Source organism: Haliotis rubra, unplaced genomic scaffold (assembly GCF_003918875.1).
Source record: "Haliotis rubra isolate DU_JTF1 unplaced genomic scaffold, ASM391887v1 Scf6, whole genome shotgun sequence".
Classification (NCBI taxonomy): domain Eukaryota; kingdom Metazoa; phylum Mollusca; class Gastropoda; order Lepetellida; family Haliotidae; genus Haliotis; species Haliotis rubra.
Genome location: NW_025767301.1, coordinates 813,499 through 837,128, shown reverse-complemented (window position 1 = coordinate 837,128; position 23,630 = coordinate 813,499). Strand labels below are relative to the sequence as shown.

The 23,630-nt window shown below is 38.9% G+C and overlaps 1 protein-coding gene across 1 annotated transcript in view; it reads right to left on the bottom strand.

The window, feature by feature from the left end:
• LOC124255341 (pleckstrin homology domain-containing family D member 1-like) overlaps window positions 1–23,630 on the bottom strand; it is a 75,721-nt gene that overhangs the window by 43,598 nt on the left and 8,493 nt on the right. The gene's annotated exons all lie outside the window — the stretch shown is intronic.

The window sequence follows — 23,630 nt, the reverse complement described above, 5'->3', positions numbered from 1 at the left end:
TATTGTTTATAATGCTGGTACAGTGGCAACTCATGATCTAACGGAATCCCAAATTCTACCTGGAGTCATACAAAAGGTACATTTGGTTATGATATACCATCAACATATACAGTATTACAGATCAAGCATGGAATAGATATCTGGAATCCATTTTCTGACATAGTCAATAACTTGGCGTCAAACAGAAGCTGGTTCTCGAGGTCCCACATCTAATAGTGAGAGTTAGAATTTTATGTCACATCAGCAATATTTCAGCCATATCGTGACTCATGCTTCTCATAGAGTTTGTTGGTTGGCTGGTTGGTTTTTTAATGCCGCACTCAGCAATATTCCAGCTATATGGCGGCAGTCTGTACAATCGAGTCTGGACCAAACACTCCAGTGATCAACATCATGAGCATCTAACTATGCAATTGGGATACGATGACATGTGTCAACCAAGTCAGAGAGCCTGACCACTCGATCCCATTAGTTGCCTTTTAAGACAAAACCCGTGAAGATCCGGGTTAGAATATTGATCTTCAGTAACCCATGCTTGTCATATGAGGTGAGTAACAGGATCGGGATTGATGCTCATGGTGTTGATCACTGGATTGTCTGGTCCAGACACGATTATTTACAGACCGCCCTTGCTGAAGATCAATTCTAACCCGGATCTTCATGAGTCACATCTAATAGAGAAAGTATGGTAACCAAAGTAACCATGATACCACAAAATGAGACTTTATACCTCGGCATAACAACCCATCCCTCCCCTATACTCCTCCTCATCATCATCATAATGGGTCACTATGCTTCTCACATCTGTCCCAGGCACGTTAATAGCTTGTTGTAATCAGCTGTAGGCTATTGTCTTACATACACTGAAAGCTTGTACATATCATGTCAATATACAATGGCATTAGGTTCACACTGCTGTCATTAATTAAGATGATGGAACACGTTCCCAATATAGCAACCATGAAGAGTATCTTGTTCATGATTAATATTTACAGCCATCACATAAAACATCAGGATACACAATATCTGAAGATTTCCTTTCAGAGTCTACACTAGACTGGGGTAGGTTACTTTACTTACAGAAGAATGTAACAGATATCAAGCCAACATGATTTGTCTGTCAACTTTGTTCAGTGCATCAAAAGATATAAATTAATTGGGGCGGTGGGGTAGCTTAGTGGTTAAAGTCTTGGCTCATCACACCGAAGACCAAGCTTCGATTCCAACATGGGTACAATGTGTGAAGCCAATTTCTGGTGTCCCCCGCTGTGAGGTTGCTGGAATATTCAGCTTAAAAGAAAACTCACTAACTATTAATTAATTGCTTTTTCCATCATTTTTGGGGGGATGTCAAACATTTAAATACTTGGGTCAGAATGCATAGTAGCTGCACGATAGATTTTAATGTCTGATATCACTGGTTTTTTGGGTTTTTTTCAATAGCTTGAATATGACACCAGTCATAAATATGACTGATACAGCTGTTTTCATGAAATGAACAATAAATTCTAGAGTGTGTCTCCTTTCAGTTAATGCCCAAAATCCTGGAGATTATTTTCATCAGCAAAACAATATTTACTTTCCAAATCCTAAATTTCTAAATTCTGTATTTTTAATAGTTTCATTTTCAGTGGATCAGCAAACTGGAAACCTGTGTGTCCTCAAAAAAAATGTGGTTTATACATTTATGCTACCATAGTTAATCTAACAAAAAATTGATTGTTAACTCCTGATTATGAGTGAGTGAGTTTAGTTTTACACCGCTTTTAGCAATATCCCAGCAAAGGACATGATAAATGGGCTTTACACATTGTACCAGTACCCATGTGGGGAATCAAACCCGGGTCTTCGGCGTAATGAGCGAACACTTTAACCACTAGGGTACCCCAACGCCCTCCTGATTATAAAAGCTTGGCCTACATACTCACTTTATTTAATCCCCACCTGTCACAAACAATTACATAACAGCAAACCAGCTAAGCGGAATTATGTATTACTGGTTCCAAGTAAACGAATGGCGTATGCTCTCAGGCATTCTTTTATACCTGTTAGCAAATCCATACATCTGAGATTAAGTATAGAGTATTATATACATATCTCACTTAATGCTATTGTAAGTAGAAATGACAAACAGCTACAAACGGAAACCCCTACAAAAACTTTGAAAAACGTCGTATTTGTGTCAACTTTTCCCTTGACCTCAGCATTCACTAAAATGCCGAAACTTCCTCAGACAGGTATGGGCAACAATAACAAAAAGTTCTAGGGTCTGAAATGAACACTTGTTAAATAATCATAGCAAAATATTATAAAAGGAGTCCACAAACTTAGTCTAGATTTGCCAAATACCATTGACTTGCATGGGCTGTATTGGATATGTTTGTTTCAGGTCTGGTTGACAGACTATCCAATGAACAAAACTGAAGTAAGGCATAGTTTATGAGTCAACACAGCTAGGAAACTTCACTAATTTCTAACACTGGTAAACAAATTGACAGGATGTATCATGATACTGCAATAAGATAAACCATCTTGGGTTACTAGTATCGTGATACGTTTCTGTACCACTGACCACTAACATCCAGGCAACAATGTTAACTCAAGGAAAAGCATTCGTCATGTCAGAGTCAGTCATAAGTCACATAGTTTCGCCATTCAGTTTACACTAGACTGAACCATGTCCATTCTGGAGTCAACATGGGGCAGAGATCAACTTTGCGAGTCAGTAGCTCATATACTACATACAGTAACTCACAAAATAGTCATCAAGGAATCTCGATGACCTGCCTTGAACTTTGCAAACAAAGAGATGACGGGACTGGGGAAGAATACACTCCACTTACACAAAGACCCTGGTAAGTGTCCGTCTCCTGTCTGCAGCGCAGAGATAAGTACAAGTCCCAGGATCTACTACAGGTCTCCATGAATGTACAACATATCAGCCTCAAGTCAATATCATGTCCAGAGCTGCGTGCTATTGACCAGCAACTGCCTTGTCTCCAGGCTCAGAGTTATCCTTGCATGTAATAATAATAATAACAACCCAAATAGCATATTTGTACCGTGCATATATCCATGCCTAAGCATGCTCAAAGTGCATGCTATCCACCCATCTTATCTACCCTGAATCTACCATATCTCGTTAGAATGATGAAAGCCACAATAACTCGGTGCGCCTAGTGGCTGCAAGAGTTGTATACACCCCAGGGAGTTGAGATTGATAATACGATGTGCTGTTGAGATTGACATCCAATGATCGAGGGAAAAATACCAGCGCCTTGAGTGTGTGAGTGAGTTTAGTTTTACGCCGCTTTTAGCAATATTCCAGCAATATCATGGTGGGGGGACACCAGAAATGGGCTTAACACATTGTACCCATGTGGGGAATCGAACGCGGGTCTACGGCATGACAAACGAACGCTTTAACCACTAGGCTACCCCACTGCGCCCTACCAGCTCCTTGAGCATGCACTAGTTGCCTGGATATGTGCGCTATATAAATATCCTATAATAATAAAAAAAATAATAATAATATCTCATATATGCTCTATTTTGCTACATCTCATATCTTAATCCATATCTTAATCCATATCTTAATCTACCTATGAATGTAATCTACCTATGCATCATATTCATATTTTTCTACCTACACATCTTATCTACTGCTGTCACTGACTGAGTTTGGTTTTACGCCGCTTTTAGCAATATTCCAGCAACATCACGGCGGGGGACACCAGAAATGGGCTTCACATTGTACCCATGTGGGGATTCGAACCCGGGTCTTCGGCGTGACGAGCCAACGCTTTAACCATTAGGCTTCCCCACCGCCCCCCATCTTATCTATCCATATCTACACACATCTCTTACACACATCTTATACACATCTTTATCTGCATAAAAAACTTACCTGCCCTTTTATTATTTTTACCTGTATGACTCACCTGTCCTTTTTTTACCTAACTATTTCATACCCTCATATAATTTACTCTCTTAAAGCTTACAGCTGTCAATCTTCGCTATCAAGTACAACTACCTATCTTCCAGGTTGTTAAAAACCAAAAACAGGCTAAAACAAGTCTTTTTGACAGGTAAAAATGTTTTATTTTTCACCTGTATGGTGTTTTGTTATTCCTGTTTGAAGACAAAGTTAATGAAGTTCCTTTCCTTCACTTAGTTTGTCTTCAGATAATGAAAAGGTTATAAAACTTAACCCGACTGATATCAGTGATTCTTACACTTACAATGCAACAGTCTCAGGCTTCAAGTTTGAGGTCAACGACAGTCATTACTTCAAACAAACATTGATCCAGATACGACATAAACCTAGGCTCTTTATGTAACAAGCGATTCTGCAAGGTATGGTGAACAAAGACTGACATGTGTGTTAAGTCATATGTACACTGTAAATCAGGACAGAAAAATACAATACCACTTCCTGGTAGCAAAATCTACCACTAACCTGCACACAGCTCAATACAACAGTACATACTTTGATATCTGTTGTGTAGGCCCATATATAGCTCACTGGTTTTCCATTGTGTGTTTAATAGTTTAATTCTAGTGCATTTCTTGTTAGTTTGTGGCTTTTGTGTTTCCATCTATAAGGAATATCAAAAGTTGAATAATATCATTACAATCCTTGATAACCTTCATTTCTTGTTAGTTTGTGGCTTTTGTGTTTCCATCTACAAGGAATATCAAAAGTTGAATAATATCATTACAATCCTTGATAACCTTCATTTCTTGTTAGTTGTGGCTTTTGTGTTATTTAGGATTACACTTTCTCAGTAAAGTACAGATTCTAGTACTATATCGTTGGGTTGAGTCCCAGAGCTCCAGATAAGATTTAGCTCATGTGGGTACTGTACCCACTGTATTTTATTGGAGTGGGTATTATTATGAATGTTGAGTGGGTATTTCATTTTCCGTTACCCACTGCTTTCAAATATGTGCGTATTTCAGTCATTTTACTCACCTAAGTATATGTCATTGAGTAAGTTTACTAAGCAGGTATGTTCTGCCTTATGTCATACCTAATCAAAACCAACTTTAATATAATGGAAATGATTTCATAAAAAATCACTCATCCCATACTGACAGTACAACACTTGTCCTTACTAACAGTACAACTTGATAGCAATCGATGTCTTTTTCATTACGCAAGCCATTTTTATAAAATTAATATATTCCATACGCATTTGTTTTAAACTTTTTTCGTATCTAACATTTTAAATGCGTAATTGGTACGCAACAATTATTTTTTCAATGCGTAATTGGAAATTTTATATGCGTATTTTACCCGGATACGCAGCTTATCTGGGCCTCTGGAGTCCCATACAGGATTTGAACCCACACTCTCAGAGTCAGGCACCTGATCGCCAGCACACAAAGTCAGCTGTCTAACCCGCTCAGCCACCACAATTTCCACCTTTGGTACTTTACTGAGAAAGTGCAATCCGAAATATGTCATATTTCACTACTTTCTAAATGACATTGTGAACATAACCTTGACAGTTGTTTCTGTTAACATGCCTACATTTCTCTTTAAGGTAGTGGTCAGTGAAAGTTATCTCATATATTACTGGGACAAGTTCATGTACCTCAAGGATGTCCATATCTACATGTAAGTGCATTCACTTTGAGGATGATCACATGAACAATATGTCTTCCAAAACAAGAAAGGTAAATGCACACACGAAGGTAAGTAATAGTTTAAGTCAAACCATCATTCAGAACTGTTGGTCACTGAACAACCAAAACAACAATATCCACAAGTTTAAAATGATAGGTGAATTGCCCATTACCCAGATCACCTTTGACGTGGGAAACCAACGTTGACAGACATTATTTCAGATCAATTACCAAATCTGAACACATGAATTTCAAACTTAACTTTCGATATATGCCAGTAGTCTTCAATACTTTTCTGAAACTAGCCTTTATAGTTACAGATCACAGCGTCAACAAAAAATATCTTTGGAAAAGGTGTTTTTTGTCCCTGCTGTGACGTACATAGACAGCTCGGTTAAGGTTACACAACGTGAGAAGGAATAACAAGTGTCTCATAGAGTGCTCTTCTGGCATAATACAGCTGTATGAACTTGTCAAGTAAATACAACACACAACAGGTAATCTGCTTCTAGCTGAAGTATTGTTTCTGAATTTTAGTGAAATTGGTGGTTCTGTCCCCATTTATTCTATATATGTTATCATCTTAGAGCAGTTTACACATGAACACAAGGAACCCAAAACAAGCCAGTTTCACTTTTTCCAAATAAACTCAATTAAGACAGTTCATTCCAGAAAGCCAGATGAGAGATTAAACAAAAGGGACTATTGTTTCAAACAATATTTCTTAATGTCACACCTTTTAAGTCTAATGTGATGGGCTATCATTACTGAAGCAACATTGACCTGCTAGTGAAGACAACTTTTGGACAATTAACACATAACTAGTGGAACCACTAAATGAGTAAGCTTAGTTTTACACCGTTTTTAGCAATATTCCAGAAATATGATGGCGGGGCACACCAGAAATGGACTTCACACATTCTAGTATCTCTACCCATATGGGGAATCAGAAGCGGGTCTTCGCTGAGACAAGCGAACGCTTTGTCCACTAGGCTACCCCACCGCCCCATCATCCACTGAGCGACCTGTGTCCAATGCCTAACGCCTGTGATGTCTTCTGTCAGATAGGGAGGCCTGTGATCTAAGGCTGGATAATACCAGACTTGAGCAACCAAATACAAGGCCTTGAAATCCTCTTTGAATCAACAAATCATCTTTTTTCATAAACCATGATGCCTCGAACAGAATTATTTGGCCGTTTTCCCTCAATGTCATTGTGAGATTGGCTTCATTTGTACATCCAAACACACAAAACTATTCCAATTCACGTTAGGGTTTCAACAATACTTGCTGATCATGTCCAGATAATGGTAATCTTTTGTTACATGATGTCATCAGCAAGTCATTTCGATGTCTTCACAAGGTTTAACAGAGAAACAAACTAATCTATTTATTCAACAGCTCAGTTCAGATGTGATGGCTGCCAAATTTATGTCATTTTCGTTATATCAAACTGCAACACCTTTCCAAGCTAGATTAAAATTAAGGCCAGACTGACTGTCAAATATAATGCCTTCACAAGCTATGTGAGCCATGGACAAGACCTGTTTGCCAGCCAGCACTCTTATACTAAGGAAGCCACATGCTTGTGTTACAAGAATGGGCAACTTGTCATGAGAAGAAAGAGTTTTCTGTTTAACCTGAGCTGAAATCAGCAGGGGTGGAAGTAACCCATTGCCCGACGTCCGAGTCCAGTGTTTTTTTTCTGTCCGGCAAGCAAATTTGTATAACACACTGTACAGGTGTCCAGTTTACTTTCCAATGTTATTTATTTTAAAAAATCAACATGAAAACGGCCGGTATAGTGGAAAAATTATCAGGGCAAGTGATTTTACAATTGTGCCAGTGCTCCGGAGTACACTAGCAATTTTAAAGTTATTTCCACCCCTGATCAGTCCAGATGACATCATTTACACTAGGGACTGTCCTAGCTATCAGCGGCTATATTACACACCATTCACAATGCTGTTTCACCATCAACCATATACTGCTTGACTGTGTGGACTTTTCGACTGCAAGGGATTCACATTATGCAACAAATCTGAAAGATCTGTTTTCCCGCATAAGCGGACACCTCATTGTTAACTACCTGAGGGAAGTTGACCTGTACCATAAATTGTAACTATGTAATGTGAATGATCGATTGCTTGTTTTGGAATTTGGTGCTATGACATTTTCTACTTGTAAATACTAACGTAATGAATACATATGTAAAAACAACTCTTTTTGGACTTTGTATTTAAAATGTGTACAAATTCAGACTTGATCTCGTCACTATAGTCAGCTCTCGTTAATCCGACACTTGTGGTTGCATCGAAATATGTCGGATTACCGAGAATGTTGGATTAATGTATTTGTGTGAAAATATCAATGTTTACTAAATGTCATGATCGCCATACTGTTGCATGCATACTGATTGTTGGATTAATGAGTGTCGGATTAATGAGAGCTGACTGTATATGGCTGGAATAATGCCGATGTGATGTAAAACCCAACTCAACTCAATCCTGCTTCACAAGCCATTGGTGTCCCATCAGCGTCAACAACTTCAGCCTGGAGGCACTATTCAGAGCATCAGCAATAGCAATAACGCTAAATAACAGCTCAGCTAACAAATTTCAGCTACAAAACTCTCATCAACTTCCATTTTTTTATTCATGTTACAATTATTAATATGAACATGTTCCAAATTCTATCCTTAGGCATAGTAATGAACCAATTCCTGTTTATCTTGAAGAGTTGACTTGTTCCAGAACCAGATAAAAGTGACTCAATACCTCATAGATGTTTACTCAAAATACTTAAAGACAGAACACAGTTACATTGGACAGTTGCTGTTGAACACATTCACAATATTCCAGCTGTGTTATGGAGACCCATCAATAATCGAAACAGGACCAGAAAAGAAGGAATTAATACTATTGAGCAGTGCCCTAGTCTGTCGGGCTACGATGACACACCATCAAGCAAGTCACCCAGTCTGACCACCAGGCCCCTGTGGTCTCCTCATGCCACCAGCATATGTTGCTGAGGATCTCGTCCTACCCAGAATCCACACTGGAATAATATTTTATCAATTTGCTTAAACACAGTGGCACCCAATTTATAGATTGATGTATTTTAAGTATCAAAATAAGCCAAGTTTTATGTATGTAACACTTCTACTAAATATGATTTCCTGAACACAGGAAATAAATTTCCAATTGTTTGAACAATTCTACACTTAATTTTCTCAAAAGAGAAACAAAATTTCTAGATATCTGATGTCTGCATAAATGTTCTGGGGAAATTGATTTATCACTGAACTTCCAATTTCATAATGGGCAGAATCTTAACCCAAGAAAGGAAAAGTATAACAAATGGCTGGTGATGTGGGTCTGTAGTTGACATATATATATATATGTATTTCAGGTTATCATTCTGGTAGTGAATAACAGATTATATAGCCTCTGTCTTACAAAAATACATGTTCTGCTCTGCATGTCTTCAACCTCCTTCAGACTGACTGACTGACTGAGTTGAGTTTTACGCCGCTTTTAGCAATTTTCCAGCAACATCACGGCGGGGGACACCAGAAATGGGCTTAACACATTGTGCCCATGTGGGGAATCGAACCCGGGTCTTCGGCGTGACGAGCAAACGCTTTAACCACTAGGCTACCCCACCGCCCACCTCCTTCAGAAAGAGTAGCACATCTTTATCAACATGTTCATATAGGAAGCAGTCTGAACCAAGACTGGCTAACATCGAATGACCTTTGAAAGCCTGCTGGACAGCTTGGTATTGCAGAGAATTTTCATATTGCGATATATTGCGATGCGAAAGCATGTATTGCGATATGTATTGCAATATATTGCATGAAGTATTTTTATAAACTATAATCGAAGTTAATTCTTGATTCATAGAGCAAAAACACAACAAAATCACTAGGCCTGATTAGGCTTTAATAACAACTTTTAATCATGATAACATAAAAATGTGAATAATATTTGGCACAAATGAAACAAGGACATATCCGAAGATTTCCGAGTGGTACAAAGTTTTCTGAATGCAAGTCAAAATACAGGTTTTCGATCAGCGCATCGCAATATGTATTGTTTTCATGTCTGAACCGGTAAATACCGGTAAAGCGGTTATATTGCGCAGCCCTATGGACAGCCATACCTGATTGGGAATGATCACTCATTACAAACCTTTTCCTCAAATGCCTCTACTTAAACACTCATGTTCTGCACATTACCAAACTCTCAATCCTGAAACAAGTGGATCAACACACGATACCATAAATACCTCAGTGTATTTACTGTGTTCAATAAATAGCATCGGCAGTTCGACACAATGATTACCACTCATCTGGACATGGGTTGACTTGGCTGCCCTGAGATGGCAAGCAGGCTGCGCTGATACTAGTCTTTCTCAGAGACACTAGAACATCTACTTCATAAAACATTCAACCATTCCATTCCCTACCTCAGCTCTAACAGCTAATACTCATGAAACCAAGAGACTTGAAGGTTCCTAATACTCAAGTACTCCTTTATAGAGTTCTATCACTTAACCTTTTAACTTTATTATGGAATCCCATGCTAGTCTATGCCGATACAGCCTCCGCACTCCACATACCTTCGAGGTATGTGTTACAGTGTTGGGAGAAGCCAGGGACTGATCAAATACCTGCCCATCTTCCACTGGCCAACAGCTACCCAGAACAGGTGAAGCCCCAGCACCTCAGGGAATACAGGTGGCCATGTTTAAGAGGGGAAACTTGAGATAATGGGAAATCCTGCTTAAATTGTTTTCGTCCAGCGGATAGACACACGGATAGAGATTTCCATCGTGTCTGTCTCCCACTCGATAATTTGTTTGGGAAGAGGATAGTGATGGTTTCAATGGTCTGTTGTTGTCTCAGAAGTGATTTGATAGGATTCAGAAGATATTACAATGTAATTGGAAGTTCATCTCAGGAGGTCTTGGATTTGACAAGCCAACAAATCAAAATATCAATCGTCTTTATCACTAGGGATAGAGATCAGCCCTTGACTGAGAGCTGGAACAAGTTTGTTTGATCTTAAAGCTTCCTGAGGACTCGTGGAATGAGTTTTGCTTCAACTGAAACCATTTTCGATTCCAATATGTACAGCTGGTAGAATTTCAAAGGATGATTTCTACCCCATCACATATAGCATTAAAATACAAAAAACACTTTGTCAATTAAAAGTTTTTGAGACAAAGAAATATATAACTAAGTGTATCAAGATTTTCAGATTTCAAAAAAGAAATAAATGCAAATATTGGACATAGAGATTATTACACAAGCAAGTGTGTTATACAGCTTATACGAAACGAGTGTGAAAGTTTGTATATCACTCGGGAAATACACAATTTTGCACGAATTTCATTTAAGTCGTATGACACACTTGCTTGAGTATAATAATTTCTTTATTATCCAGTTTATTCATGTACATTTGTTTGGTAAAACATGGTAAGCACGTGTGACGGCCCTGTTCATTGACATCACGTTCAATTGTTTAATGACGTCACAGACAAAGAAATACAGGAACAAACAAAACTAGGCAAACATGATATGTGCACATGTGCACATAATAAATACACATATGACATGTTTCACCAAACAAATAACATGCATATCATGGGTGTCTCTTGTACCACACAAAACATTAACCTTTGGCCTGCTGAATTAATTTCAGCAAACACCGACCTTAACAACTGGCGAGCGAAATTGGTGAAAAAAGGCACTTTACATATCATTCCCACTGGCATTGGATCAATGCGCTAATGTCACTTTTCAGCTCCCTGGGGAGAATACAACCCAAGCCACCTGGGAAGCACAAGAAGCTTCATAGTCCCACCCTACCGAGTACCCATTCACTCCTGGGTGAAGAGGCACATTTTAAACATGTGCTTTAGTATAGGGCAGGACAGAATGCTAGAAACTCTCAGAGGTCCATCTGTTGAGTCTGATTACCCACCCATCCATCTATTCTTCAGACCAAAGTTGATTTACTTCACCTGATCTGTGACCTGTATGCTGTGTACAGCACCACATACCACTACACATAAAGTCAAATCAGTCAGGGACAAGACATCAAAATGGATACCCTGATACATTGTGCAGTAAAATGACAGTTAAATTCATGCTTATGAGAATGAGTAAGGCACTGTAGTAATTTGTAACCAACACAGCAACTCAAGTGATTTCATAGTCAACAGGAAAAATCCAATTCTGCAGAGTCACCTCCAGGGCAAAACACGAAGCATCCAGTCAGCCCGGATATAACAGAGTCGTGTCAGCCGAGTCTCACGGTGATGTGGTTTCAGTGTGTTTGGTTTCTAGCAGTTATACCAACAACCATCATCATTTATGCAACACTCAAACGATTGCCCTTGTTCATCTACTGACGTGTTGGATGACCTCATGATGTGTGTTCTGCTTGTTTTGTTTTTTTGTTTTGTGAGGTGAGTTTAGTTTTACGCCGCACTCAGCAATATTCCAACTATATGGCGGCGGTCTGTAAATAATCGGGACTGGACCAGACAATCCAGTGATCAACAGCATGAGCATTGATCTGTGCAATTGGAAATCGATGATGTGTCAACCAAGCCAGCGAGCCTGACCAACTGATCCCGTTAGTTGCCTCTTATGTCAAGCATGGGTTACTGAAGGTTCATTCTAACCCGGACCTCATAGGTGAGTGAGTGAGAGAGTTCAGTTTTGTGACGCTTTTAGTTTTAGCAATATTCCAGCAACATCATGGCGGAGTACACCAGAAATGGGCTTCACACGTTGTACCCATGTGGGAAATCTAAGCCGGGTCTTCGATGTAGCGAGCGAACACGTTAACCACAAGGCTATCCCACCGCTCCTTTTTTGAGTGAGTGAGTGAGTGAGTGAGTGAGTGAGTGAGTGAGTGAGTGAGTGAGTGAGTGAGTGAGTGAGTGAGTGACAGTATGATACATATCTCAATAGTATCAGGCACAATAAACCTGAAATATTGCTGATGTAACCTAACATCTTCACTCGATAGTTCTGCAACATAACACATGATACAATATCAATTTGGATAGAATCAGTTGAACAATGCTGGAACTGTCATTTGGAATACTCCATGTCAAACTTTATGAAGTTTGAATGAATAAAAACACATTTTGACTGTTAGTGTTACTATCAACATATGGTAAGCAATACTCTGATTGGTCAGCTGAAAGGTCGCTCTGGCGTAATAGCCTGTAACTGAATGTCCTCCAATGTTTGTTTAGTGATAACAAGACCTAAGATCTGACATTGGATATAATATCTGCAAAACTTCACACATTTCATCATCAAAGGGAGCAAAGTCTAAAACACATGTTGTAGACATGTAAGAAGATTACAAGGGCTTAGAAGTACTTAAAAACCACAACTTGTACAATTCTCTTTTTAACCTCAAAGATACTACCATGGAATAGTTTGAACAACATTCCCCAAATGGTTTCAGTTTTTAGGCTGGCAGAGTATAGCCTCATGACTGAACACTATCCGCTGTAACAGTCCACTGCCATGAATAACTAGTGCCCTGGCATATTATCAAGCCATTTCATCTTTATTATCTCACTGATGCTGTGTTACCTGACTGTAGTTCTCTTTGCTATCAGGGTGGAGGGGTAGCCTAGTGGTTAAAGCACAGCAAAGACCCAGGTTTGATTCCCCAAATGGGTTCAATGTATAAAGCCCATTTCTGACGTACCCCGCTGCGATATTACTGCAATATTGCTAAAAGCGGTGTAAAACCATACTCACTCACTCTTTGCTATCTTGTCTTCCATTAACAATCAAATAATTAATACTATTGCATATTTTCACAAGTATTTACTACAATGTTGATAAAATTGCTTGGCAATTCTATGTCCCATTTAATCTAGAAGTGTGGACTTTATGACTTTGAGTGGTCCACAAATGGCTTTGTACGTGTCAAATTAACACTGAACTTTTTTCATCCCATCTACATCCCTCTGTACACCTCGTCTGGCCAGCAAAAGGAATAACTAACTACAAAATACAGAATCAATAAATCATAGACTAGACTATTACATCTACACTCTGATCGACCATGTCCAAGCAGCAACGGGAGGCAGAAGCGGTCTTCTCGGACTTTTCCAATCATTTATTGCCGACCTGAAGCACACGACATGCTAAACATCTCAATATCCCTGAGCTGATATAGCTGGCAGTGTACATATTGCTAAATTGTCTGACATCTCAATCATTGCAGAACTGTATCAATCTCCTGGTACATCAGCATATGTGGAAGTATATTGGCAAGATCTCACAATGCTCATGAAAAATATGGGCCACACAAAATAACAAAAGTAACATCTGTTATATTATGATGCATTTCAACAGTTTTGATCAAGTATTTAACTCTGTGAGCTTGTATTGATTGGTGGAAATTTTGTGCCTAGTACAATATAACACCAAATCAATTATGGTTTTACAGAAAAAAATGGATTCCATACCAGAGTGATAGAAGAGGGTTTCATGTCGCTTTTGGCATAATTTCAGCTGAATAACAGCATAGGAATGAGCTCTACACTCCATGAGTACTAATCTCAAACCTGGCTACTTTGCATAAGTGATCACAACAGTGATGTAAAACATTGTGCCCATGTGGGGATTCGAACCCAGGTCGACAGAGTAACGAGCCGACGCTTTAACCATTAGGCTACCCCACCGCCCCACATCCCAAAGAAGTAACGATAACCAGGGAATACAGTGAACTATATTTACAATGAACACATTGAACTGACAGACATAAAATGCTATAAATGCTCTCTCTCAAAACGTAGTCAAAATGCATTTAACGAACTATAACAAACTAAAATTACTGGTTCCTTTGATTTCACTGTAACTGTAATTTGCCATATACTTGTAATAGGTTCTGATATCTATGAACAGAACAAGACATCAACAGGACTGCAAAAGGTCAAAATAGATGACACATACAATATGAATAGTAAGATCAATTATTTTGCCAATTTCATCATGCTGCTTACCATGTATACTCATTTCATAAAATGCCAGCGACATAGTGTAGACTTTTAATCTTTTGTTTCTAACTGTCTCTAAATATCCTCACTACATCAGAGAAAAGTAGAAAAAACTGGAAGCTGATAAAAAGGTTGACAAAGACAAAATGTGTGTTTCACCTCTGACAAACTCGAATGCTTACCCACATATTTTGTTGCCTTATTATAAAACAAAAGCAAATGTCAGTTACACTCAGAAACATTAACCACATCTGAACTCTTACATTACAATTAAATGGGGTCAAGAAAAACCTCCGTGTCATGATAATGCCAGAGACTCAAAAAACACTGAACCATGCAACCTTTCAACTTTGACCTTGAGGCATCTGACCTTTTTCAGATAATATGTACCTTTGATTCATCCAACCAAAGTTTCAAAATCAACCTTCAAAGTGATCAAATCAAACATACAAGTTCAATGTCAAGAAAGCTGACCCAAATCACACCGATCAATTCTCCCAACAGGTTACCTCACAGGGATGACCAGAAAACCATCAACATCTATCTGCTGTACACACCTACACCATACAATGCAAAACCACCTCCAACTCGATCAATAAAGCCAAGCATCTGTGTAAATTTGAACAACACAAATGGCTTGATCCTTTGGACAGGCATAACATTCCCAGCTTCAAAGTAGCCCTCCTCCAATTGTGTTTGAGAAGAGCTTGGATTGTTTACATTGCATCAGGGATGTCAGTTACATGCCAAGTGCCTGTCCAGGGATAAATTAACTGACATCTGATATCACCTAGCATTACCCAAAGTGAACCTGAAGTGTCCTAGCTTTAACACAGTATCAGCTAGCAATAAAACAATCTGTGACAGACAGGATTTCCTTACAGGAGACAGACCGCCTCCGTGGTGTTGTGGTTAGAGCGTCCGCCCGGAGAGCGGAAGGTCGCGGGTTCGATCCCTGACCGCGTCATACCAAAAGACGTTAAAATATGGTACTTGTTGGTCCCTGCCTGGCGCTCAGCATTAATGGGTACAACAAGGACTGGTCGGCTCGGAGTCAGTATAATGTGTCTGAGGGGGGTATTCATGCTTCACTGCGGCATGGTATCTCAGTGGGCTAGCACTATAAAACCAGCTTCAGTCTGGGCTAGTACAAGCAGCCGCACATACACATACACACGCATGCACGTCGTCATATGAGCGAAATATAGTCAAGCACGACGTTAAACCCAATTTCACCCCACCTCACCTTACAGGACACAGGTCTGGTCTTTCAGAGAAACACGATATCAACACAGCATATAATTTATATCCTGGTCCAGATAAAACTGATACTGATAAACTGCGGAAATCTACATACCAGCATGATCTGAATGTATCTGTATATACAGATCTCAATACTAGGGGTGACTACTGAGGGAGAAACAACTATTGCGATTGCAACATACAATTGCGACCAGCTATTGGAATACTATCGCAATAATTTGTTCTCTCCTTGAATTGTCTCATTTGAAGTTATTTCCCAAATGAATGTTTAGTTTATATGAAATAAAAAACAAGTAGAAGTAGTTTCAGTATCTTTTGATAACGGACAAGAAACTTGAAACCCTGATTTAGTAAACAGTCATGTTTGTTTTAGAGGTAACAGGGGCGGATAACTCTAAATCAAAGTGAACAAATCTGGTACTTCCTGTATTTAGTGCTGCGCATTTATCAACGAAAGTTGATTACTAAACTATCGATAGTTACACATACTATGTATGCATTGATAGTGTTTCGTTTCTACCATCGATTAATTGCTATCGGAAATTCAACAACTGCAACCCATCTATAGTTTAATGCATCATTACAGCCCTACTCACTATTGTTATAACGATAAAATAAACATCACAGGTGTTTGGGAGGAAATGGGTATTTTTGATTAAAGTCATGCTCCACACTATTCCAGTTATTTGATGACCACCTGTAAATCAAATAGTCCAGACAACCCAGTGGTTGATAAAATGAGCAACAATCGGTGTTGAGAAACAATAACACAGTATTGTCTAAATCATCAAGCTGACCACCGGATCTATTATACACCTATCTCTTACAACCATTCTGACATATAGCCGGGCTCTGATAAGAAAGAGCATGCTCAATTGTGAAATATAGACTGACTGACTGACTGACTGACTGACTGACTGACTGAGTTTGGTTTTACGCCGCTTTTAGCAATATTCCAGCAACATCACGGCGGGGGACACCAGAAATGGGCTTCACACATTGTACCCATGTGGGGATTCGAACCCGGGTCTTCGGCGTGACGAGCCAACGCTTTAACCATTAGGCTACCCCACAGCCCCGTGAAATATAGAGAGAGTAGTAACCTTTTAAGTGGGTAACTAGTACTAGCCCATACAAAATGTACATGATAGGTTTTATCTTGTGTCTACTTCACATTTTGCACAGAAAACATGATTCTGTAAAATAGAAAAAGTACATAACTGCCCAGTAAGCATTATTTCAAAAGGTTCAGTATCTTGTGTACCATTCGGTAGATGGATTTAATACATTGAGCATGGTTCAAGTAACTGACCTGTTGACAGTTTACAATGTTAACAATGAAGTGACACATGTTAGCGGACATCAGAAAGACACACAACAGCATTACACTCGGCCATCATAACTGTCGCAAATTTCTCCAAAAGACCATATAAAAGAGTACTAGACGCTTCACTGTATCAGTGGTCTAGCTACCAAAATAATACCATGAATAACCCTGAATCGCTTCTATTAGTGTTGGGAATTGGTTTAAATCTCATAATTGATGATTGGTTCATTATAACCCATCAATCATCGAAAATAATTGGTTAGCCTCATTTATCAAATTTTCCTGGTTATGTTTGTTAATGCACAAAAGATAAAGAAAAAACATGTAGTTCTTTTCGTTTTCTTTTACAAATTGTACAAAATGCATTTGCAAATTTCACATCTTTAAAGGATGACTAGCATGTTAGGAACATGAATTTCTTGGAGTCTTTAAAATATATTCAATCATGAATTGGAAGAGCTTGTAGTGCTAATGAAATCTAACAGACAAAACCAACCTTGGGAAAAATATTGTTATTGCAAACAAGTGTTCCAAAATTGATTGTGTTCATTATGAGAAAACATGATCGATTGCTTGGTTGTTTTGTCATTCAATTAATCTTCTTCGATTATTTCAATTAATCGACCACCACTATGCTCTATACAGAAGAATTCCACCCAACAATAATGTATCTAATGATGATGAAACAGATGCTATCATCATATCGGGGTAATGGGGTAGCCTAGTGGCTAAGGTGTTCACTCCTCTCGACGAAGACCTGGATTCAATTCCCTACATGGGCACAATGTGAGAACTTTATTTCTAGTGTTCCCTGCCCTGATATTACTGGAATATTGCTAAAGTATTGTAAAATTAAACTCACTCAGTCACTATCATCATATCATAATTCATCAACTTAACAATTAGCCACTGGTAAATTGTAGGACAAACCTTTCCTTACTGTGTAATCTATACCCAGGTGTCGGTGTATGAGGTACCTTAGGCTGAGTTAGGCTGAGAAAACTGAAGCTGTTGTTCAGACTTAAGAATCCCAGGTAAGGTCACAACTATATTTTTAGATTTCCATCACAATTTCCACAGTGTGTCTGCGAGTAGGCCAGAAGCCTTTTACCTTTATTACCATTTGCTTAATTATATATTGGTCATGATGACTGACATGAAGCATGATTGTTTGGTTGGACTATGTATAGAACATGATTCTTTAAGCAAAGAAACAAGTATCACACAGATCTTATTTGTCTGTAGGAGGTGAGGTGAGGTGAAATTGGGTTTAACGTCGTGCTTGAGAATATTTCGCTCATATGACGACGTGCATGCGTGTGTATGTGTATGTGCGGCTGCTTGTACTAGCCCAGACTTAAGCTGGTTTTATAGTGCTAGCCCACTGAGATACCATGCCGCAGTGAAACAGGAATACCCCACTCAGACACATTATACTGACTCCGAGCCGACCAGTCCTTGTTGTACCCATTAATGCCGAGCGCCAGGCAGGGACCAACAAGTACCATATTTTAACGTCTTTTGGTATAATGTAGTCGGGGATCGAACCCACAACCTTCCGCTCTCCGGGCGGACCCTGTAACCACTACACCACGGAGGTGGTCCTTGTCTGTAGGAACAACAACATGTGTGATAGTGATGAAACTTGGTAACTGATTACTGTGTTTGAAATTAGGAACAGAAGTCAATGAATTCTTGTCACATGAGACACATACACCTAAAGTTAATCAAAAAAATTCTACACAGTCCAAAGATTTAAACACTACAGCTGCAAACGTCAAAGACCCCAAGACCCCATAATTGTAAAAACTGATATATTATGGCCTCATTGATGGAATTAAACTCCCATATTGATTCATATACATCCACAACATTGTAAACATGTATTATATAACTAGCTGGGGCTTCTGCTTGTTGAGACGCCAGTTTGAAATCTAGAAACTATTGAGGACAGAGAAAAGCATCGATCAGCTTTATGGTGTTCTGTCAAACATGGCTGCAGCTGCACATGGTCAGAAGGCAACTGCCTTCAATTGGAAAAATCAATAAAACAAATCCTTCTTCAAGTGCAAACCCACATTAAAGAAATTGTGTTCATTTTAGGACAGTTTTGAATGTTTGTTGGCACTTTAAAGTACAAAGTGTCATTGTGTTCATATCAAAATCATATTTCAAAACTCCAGGGATGAAAGTTGAAACATGAACTCATTCAAATTTGACTAAAATTTAGACCAATATCAAGTGTGAATTGAACATAAACAGTATACTATAGTTCTTACAGTATAGCAGACAGTGAGAACCTTGAAAACATGACATGAAGCTGTGTTACATCTAGAACCTGACTCTGTATCTATTCAACAAACAGACTAGAACTTCCTGTTTCCGAGACGTCCAGGCTGGTGTGACTCTACCAAAGGGTAAGAGCTACCTGAAAGTATGAGTGTGACAAGCTGTAAGTAGTGGTATTAGCTAGACACTGATGTCCACAAATAGCCTCCAGGGCATCAAGCCCACTCCTCCCCCTCATGGACACTGAGCTGCAGCCAGTGTGGCTGGGTCACCTTCACCTCCCTCCCCACAGGCAGACCTATCTACTCTCTGTCTTCTTGAGCGATTCTTTAGAATTGGTGTTCAGCACCCCATGTTTATCAGGCTCTCGGACACGGACAATGCAGGTCATCATATACCAATTGCATAAAACAATTATTATGATGTCAGTCACTGAACTGTTTGGTCCAAGTTTGATTACTTAAAGATTAGGTTTGAAATTAACATAAGTCAGAGATTAGTACAATTCAGGAAAGACAAATGACATTTCCTAGTGGAATTGCAACTCTAAACCTGACTTGCATTCAGGTAATAAGAAAATAACAACTATTTCCAATCTTGCCCACTATTGTCACACAGCTGGAATATTACCGAGTGTATTACAGCAATCAAAACCAGTCTTCTGTATCATACATATAATAAATGTGTGTGGATGTGTTGAACATTGATTCAGATATTGCTTGGTGAAACTGAATGATGTATGAGAATCCTTCATCTGATCAGCGTCACTGTATGCCTGATCATAACCAATTATGCATGTCTGATTGTAATGCCTGTAATTAAAAGTTCTTTGAGGCCACATGTGACACACATGAAAGTGAATTGTGGGACAAGTTTTTATGTTGCTCAGGGCAAAATGCCAACCATAGCATGACAATTGACAACATACATTTTACTTCACACATTGGATTGGTTGGTTTGTTGTTTAATGCTGCACTCAGCAATATTCCAGCAGCATGGCGAACCCAGATCTTCAGAATGACGAGCAAACCTTCAACCTCTATGGGCTACCCTACCCCACTCCCCCAATAGTTGCTCATCTGTTTAGCGGGATTAATCATAAACAACATAATACCGAAACATTCAACACACATACAAATATAGAAATGGAGCAAAGAACCAAATTGCTGGATATAGAAGCACAAAAACTTTGGCATCTTTAAAACTAAAGGAAATTGTAGACTACATGTCCCATATAACAAGCATTTCTACTGTAGACAAAGCGACACTCAAAGTCCTTAATGTCAGTGGATGATAAATCTAACACGAAAATCCCCAGCAAAAACAAGCTTCAGGCTTCTGCACATGTGCAATCTGACATCAGTAAAATACTTGAAACTCAAGTTGAGCGACAACATCCAAATAGATGAACCTAATTGTTACTTAGAAGTTAGAAGATTGACCCAGTAAATACCAGAAAATGGTTGGAGAGAAAACAAACTACCTGGGTCCTGCTCCACAAAGTGATGTTTACACAATGAATATTGCAAGCCAGTGTTAGAGTATGGGAGTTATTGCTGTCTTTGTGCTAAGATCATTTCATATGTGCTCAGAACAGTTACATCATACATGGCTGTGCCACATTGAACTTGAAGTAGCAACTGCAGCTCTACTAGTGGCTTGGCCAATTTTTACTGATCACTTAAGCGCAATTATCATGTTAAAGCTACTGTTACCAGTGTAGTGAACTTAACTTGGTATCATGGTCTGAGAAATCTGCAAACAAGTTTGGACAGCAGGAACTACTTTCAAGCTCCACATATCACTACCCCTTCCTTCTCAAGAAACTATACACTCACACATCCAGTATTATTAACTTATTAAGTGGGTGTTTTTCAACAAAAGACAGGCATGGCTGTTCTTTTAGCATTTGCTAAATCTAGATTTTTTTCTAAAAAGTGAGTTTAGTAATATTCCAGCTATATGACGGCAGTCTGTAAATAATCGAGTCTGGACCAGACAATCCACTGATCAACAGCATGAGCATCGATCAACACAACTGGGACACGATGACATGTGTAAACCAAGTCAGCGAGCCTGACCACCCGATCCAGTTAGTCACCTCTTACAACAAGCATGGGTTACTGAAGATCAATTCTTACCCGGATCTTCACAGGTCTTAAATTCTAAAAAATTATTGCAGGAAATCATGTCTTCAACATCCATTATTTAAAGACTAACAGTATGTCACAAAGACATTACTAGTTTAAACTGTTAACCATTTTGTAAATATTATATCTTACATTCTTAGTAATAAACATTATGTATAATGACCACCAATTCTAAGATGCTTCGGTGAAAGATAAAAGGCGCAGACAGTACTTTATCAGACGATAATGTGCACTTTTTGCATTACGTCACAATGTATTGGCGTCACTGGACCATTCTAGTCTGCCCCCTTGTAATCGAACCATTTTACATTACGTAAGCGACGTCACGATGCATGTCAGTTGTCATCGCCTTGTACGGCCTCCTACAGTAAACTACTCCGTTGCATCCCGTTTCTTGGTTTGCAGTTGCTTCATGCTGCTAACATCACTGGTGGAAACATTACGTTTATGTCTTATGACGGTTAAAATGTCTCAGTTCGACTCACAAGTTTTCAGTGACACGGTAACGTTCGCAATGTTTACATTCCCACAATGCAATCGTGGAATGTCGCTTGACTACTCAGCTTCATCTGGATGTACTGATCTAAACTTAAGTTAATAGTAGAAATGTGATGTTCATATTGCCACATATGGTTTACGTTAATCACAGATGTAATTAAAATAATTCAGAGAAGATATTTAATCCGAATGTAAACCGTCATCAAACTGTTATCATTTGTTTTTTTCATCTTAACGTAGGGGGGCAGACACATCAATAGAACAGCGCGCCAGTTAGCCCTGTGCAAGGATTCTTAATTTAGGTCACCGACGCCGTCGTTTGTTTTCTGCCTTAAATTAATCGTAATTATCCTTAGAAAGTATTAAATTTGCCATCTTAGAAAAGAAATACAGTTTGCTCTACCACCATGTATAGTGTAATAAAGCACACTTTCGCCCTGAACTATTATAACGTTAAACTTAAAGCACTCGGACGCAAGCGTCCTTGTACTTTAACTATAATAGTTCAGGGTGAAAGTGTGCTTTATTACACTATACATGGTGGTAGAGCGAACTGTATTTCTTAAACACTTACATAATACACTTACATACCTAACATGATATTTACGATTTTACTGGGGTGGTGGGGTAGCCTAGTGGATAAAGCGGTCGCTCGTCATGCTGAAGACCCGGATTCGATTCCAGATATGGGTACAATGTCTCAAGCCCATTTCTGGCGAAACTCGCCATAATATTGCTGGAATAGCTAAAACCGGTGAAAAACAAAACTCACTACAATTTTTCAATACATAACATGTGACACATGGCTGAAGATTTCCATGTCCATCACATTATGAACCCTATGTCCAACTGATTCCATACAGCAAAGCCTCATGTACTGTTTCCATAACTAACATACAATCTGTGTCAGACAGCAATATGTGCCCTGGAACTTAGATATATCAGACAGCACTATGTGCCCTGGTAATTAGAAATGAGCAGGCCAGAACAGAGGCTAGGGGAGGTCAGGAACTTGATTGATGGGGCACCTTGATAGAGCCATGAGGTAGACCTTACACTCATGAGATCAATGGGAGACAGATACGATGGCTGCAAGCACAGAATTAATAACTTCATTGCCATGGATTTCATGGAAAATTTACCCATTTGTAAGAATCAATGATATGATTATCATACATGGCTAGGCAGGGGAAATGAAATGTATCTCAAACTAATTCTTTCAATTCTTTGACTGAAATTCCACAATATGATCAAAGCATGCCTAATGATGCAGTTAATTTTGTTCAAATGTAAACTTACAAGATGATGTGGGCAGGTAATACGAGGACAATATTCTGTACTCCTCCGCTAACATATATTGATTATATTGCATATTTTGTAAGTCATCCTATGCTGTGCGTTATCTATTGCAGATATACGTTCTGTTC